General features: G+C 45.1%; 1 protein-coding gene across 1 annotated transcript in view; it reads right to left on the bottom strand.

Moving 5' to 3' along the window:
- LOC306926998 (tensin-3-like) overlaps positions 1 to 5,000 on the bottom strand; it is a 53,846-nt gene that overhangs the window by 27,809 nt on the left and 21,037 nt on the right. The gene's annotated exons all lie outside the window — the stretch shown is intronic.

The raw sequence follows: 5,000 nt of genomic DNA, 5'->3' as shown, positions 1-5,000 counted from the left end.
GGGGGGGGGGGGGGGGCATGGGTATGTTGAGTATGGGGGGGGGGGGGGGGGCATGGGTATGTTGAGTATGGGGGGGGGGGGGGGCATGGGTATGTTAAGTATGGGGGGGGGGGGGCATGGGTATGTTGAGTATGGGGGGGGGGGGGCATGGGTATGTTAAGTATGGGGGGGGGGGGGCATGGGTATGTTGAGTATGGGGGGGGGGGACTTAAAATAATGTATTCCGTGTGTATTTGACTAGGGTTTGACTGGATGGCTGAATTCCTACAATGACCACAATGCTGTGGTGCACCTACCCCACCTTATGGAGAGGGGGAGGGCTGTATAGTGCAGGAAGAAAGTGAGACCAGTGTCTGTGACATCAGACACTTTGAAATACTAAAATATCTAAAAACTCATATTACACACATATAAAAACCCCCAGGAAAGTTTCTTGTCTCCCAAACATCATTAAAATAAGGGGTGAAGTGGCCCTTTAAGTTCATCCACTAGCAAGCCCCGAAGTCACATACAAGCGAAGCGATTCCCTTTTAGAAAGTAGTTCAGGTAAGGCCTGCTGAAGGGCGTATTTTCAGGAAGGTGTTTTTGTCAGTGTCTGGTATCATGTGATACCTATGTGTGGGAGGGTTACGCTCTGTTGAGGAATGCTCCTCCAGATGATGAGAGGGAGGCAGAGCTGGGATAATGGCAACACATCGGGGAGAGCCGGACCATGTTTGCATCAAACTTCAAACACATTCCGAAGCACTGACAAAATCCTGCCTCTAAACATCTTGAAAAACACACGCTACACGGACACGCACGCATGCGGACGCATGCGGGTGCGCACACACACACACACACACACACACACACACACACACACACACACACACACACACACACACACACACACACACACACACACACACACACACACACACACACACACACACACACACACACAAAGTCAAAACAAGCCAGCAGTGAAATATTATAGTTACCTCTCCCAATGAGCCTTCAGGACTTATCTCTCACACACATACAGCACTTTCCATGCTCAAATTCCATGATTCGGGGGAGAGGTGCACAGGAGACCTTCTGTTGACCTGGCAGCGCACAAAGGCGCCGGGGTCAAGAGTCAACGGTCTGCTGTAAAGTAAGCACCGCGTGGCACATGGCCCCGGGTCCCCCGCTAACCACGGTCGTCTGTGAGCGCCGCGGACCTGGACAGACGTGATTTAAAACCTGCCAGGGTCGCTCGCTCAGTCATCTCGGCCCAGAACTGTCAGAGAGGTGTCCCCGCTGAGCCATATAGCACCAAAGCTCGACTGGGCTCAGCTTTAGCTGGAACAGCTGCTCGGTACGCACGAGAACACGATGGGGGCAGGAAGTGATGACATTGCTCCATCACACCTATGACCCACGCTCGTCAAGCAGAAAGTGGAGCTATGTGGCTGGCTCTCTGGGGTACGACCTGGCGGATATGAGAGGCCGTGAATCTGTCATGTATACTATATGCACTGGACTGGAAAGACACCACAGGGGGTTTATCCACTTAAAGGAGCACAAACCTTATCTTCATATAATTGGTCCTAACTAATTCTCATTATAAGATGCCACCATGTCTGGCTACTCTCTCTGCGCCTCAGATGTGGCCTGCGTGGACAACAAGATTTCAAACCTTTTTGGCATTCTTTGATTGATGCATTGCAACAACCATATCAGTATGGTTGTAGATTGTATTAGACTGGAATCAACCGCACTGATAATGTCATCGGTATGCAGGTTTTTGAGGGGCGCTAGCCCCTCCTATGCCCAGCTGTGTGTGTTTGTGTGTTCCCCATATAGCGATGATTTGATTGGGTGAGCAACCCATAGCGATGCTTTGATTGGCTGAGCAATGTTATTGAGGATAAAAGGTGAGGACAGAGAAGTGAGGACGCCAATTGTGATTGGCTGGAATGTGATGATGTATGATGATATTTTTTTAACTGGCTCAGAGACAGTAGATAGAAATGATGGCAACTTATAATGAGCATTATTGAGGACCAATTATATGAAGATAATGGATAATGGTTGACAATGGATGTGTGAATGGATACGAGAACACCGCCTTAAACAAAGTTTGCAGGAGGTCAAACCAAATCACAGAACACAGGGAAATAAATTATAACCCCTTTCCCACTTACATAAATGCACAATGTTCTTCTGTATATTTCATTTTGGCATCCTGTGGGAACAGGCGCCGTTTTGGAATGCTGTTATATTTCGTACCATCAATATCACGTCCTTACCTTGTCCAGCATTGTTAGAAACATCTGTTTACTGGTAACGCCGTGACAATCCGTCACGACGTTGCTTACTAAGAGAGTTATTTCTATGAAGAAACTGAAAAATAATGTTGGTCAGGTGTGCAACAGACTGACTGGAAGCTATGGTGGAGAGAGCATGGGGGAAAGACAGAAAGCATGTGTGTGTGTGATGGAGGTCGAGAGAGCGTGTGTGTAGAGCGAGAGATAAACTGTAGATGGAGTGTCCAACTACGATCTGAGTAATACAAGTAGCTCAACTTCTTCCACAATGCTGTGTGTGCTTATCGAGTGGGCGAGAGAGAGATAGAGATATCTGTGACCTACAGCAGAGTTAAATTAAATTAACATTTGATTATCCAGTCTGCCAGCCTGCAGATAGATAATTATGTGTTTTTAATATATAATATATATTAATTAATGCCATATATTGTCATCACCAATAGCCTGGTCACATTGCATTCATCTAACGTGGGAACATGCACATGATGGTACTTTAAGGTGAAGGCAATGTGTATGATTCTAGACTATATGCCGGCAATTCATGTTCATTTTTATGCAGCAATACTGGTATTCCAGTGGAAACTGGAAAGGGCAACTAAAGTGAAAGGAATTGCTCGCAGGGTAGGAGCTAAGGCAGATTGTACGCTACAGTACATTGAATAAAGAAGCAAAAAATGTTTTTTGAATCTGGACTGATTTCCTGACATTAAAACAGGAAACGTATTCCAAAGGGACGAGCCCCACGTATGAAAAAACTCTGACCCCAGCTGTTTTCTGTCAAATATAATTTATTACATAACAAGGAGTCCCGCATACTGTACTGCACACTGTAATGGACACAATCTGTTTATCTTTGATCTGAAATGCTTTGGCAACAAAGTTCTCATCTCTCGAGCTATGAACTGAAATGAACTGAACCGATCGCTGAAATGAACGTGTACAGGCTTACTGTAAATTATCACTGTCGGATGTACGCATGTCCAGAAGGGTTACTTTTCAGGACATGGAAAAAATAACCTGTCTATATGGAGCCAATGTAGTTATTATTTAGTCACAAGCTCGTATACTTTTCATTGGTTAAATATATTTTATAAAACTAATTTCTTTTCATTCACTGTTGTAAGTGGTGTTAATTGAGCATGTTGGTTATCTGGTCAACAAGCTCGATCTGCAAGCTTCTAGATTGGATATGTTAGCTACTTTTGTGCAATACTGTCATACAGTGTAGTATAAAAAGGGCATGTATTCATGAAAACAAAGCAAAACATACAGAGATGTAATATGGATTAGTGGGATGTCGAGGATTCCCAGCCCAGTCAGTGTGGAATCTGATGACAAAGGTCGGATTGAGAGGTCATTTGAGGAAAACAGCCGTTCGTAGGCTGGGAGAAGCGGCAGAGAGAGCCTCCTGTTGGCTCTGGCATAAGAGAGAGGACAATAGCTGGAAGCCTGGATGAGAGGGGCAGTGATTTGGCCAATCACTGCCAACACGCCAACTGGAGAGTGTTGTGGTTAAGTATCGAAACACTCTAAGAAGGTTGGGGACCACCTGACGACCTCTCATCCAGGCCAAGGCTTTATCCATTAAAAGATGATTATTATCGCATCTTTGATGTATTTACAAACAAAAGAGATACAAGGTTTCTACCTAATGGCAACAATATGGTATTATGACTTATAGAATTTAACTGAAATTAACTTACAGTAGAAGTAAGGAAAGCAATAATACATTAATGGGGGAAATGTCATGCTTTTTAAGTTATGATGGAGGGACCATGGCAATGTGAGCATGGTTCCTGGTCTGTTTCAGTGTCCTAGCTGCAGTGACTGTTTTGTCAGGTTAGGTAAGTCTGTCATACTTCTGTACTTACATAATGTGTTATTTCACCTCTGTATGTTTTCCAGTCATTCTGAATGGGGCCGATTGGATGAATAAACAATGTGCTAGTGTATATAGACCAGAGGTCCTGATTTTATTTTACATTGCTTACATAGCAGGGATACCGACTACCTGTTTAATCAAATGTTTCCACCCTTTCAGCAAATACCACCACACACACGCACGCACATGCACACATACACCTTCTGGAACAAACATATCAGTGTGTGTGTGCGTGTGTGTGTGTGTGTGTGTGTGTGTGTGTGTGTGTGTGTGTCTCCCTCTCTTTCTAGTGGAGATTTCCACAATCGGCCGGTGCTTCAGTGAGTTGTATAAAGGTTCTCTGTGTGTCCAGGCTCTACTATGCCATGGTCCTAACCCCTCCACCCCCGGCAAAACAACACAGAAAACGTTGGCACAGGTGTATTTTCCTTAGCCTGCCATGCCGGTTGCCTGGATCACACACACACGTACACGTACACGTACACACACACGCACACGCACACGCACACGCACACACACACACACACACACACACACACACACACACACACACACACACACACACACACACATACACACATACATGCACGCATATACACAGGACTGTTGTGTGTCTCTGTACTGAGCGACTGCCACAGGAGTTCCCTTAGGAGGAGACATGGAAAATGCTGACACATTGATTCAAAGTTGTATGGTCTAAAACAGTGGTTCTCAAAGTGGGGTCTGTGGACTCCCAGACCACCATAACCATATAGCCGATCGTTGTGAGCTTGTAGATCTGAAACATTTGAACACAAATGGTCCTCGACACAACATATTTTCAG

Source organism: Electrona antarctica (assembly GCF_951216825.1).
Source record: "Electrona antarctica genome assembly, chromosome: 7".
In the NCBI taxonomy this organism is placed as follows: Eukaryota; Metazoa; Chordata; class Actinopteri; order Myctophiformes; family Myctophidae; genus Electrona; species Electrona antarctica.
Note: the sequence above shows the minus strand (reverse complement) of the source record. Positions and strands in the feature narration are given on the sequence as shown.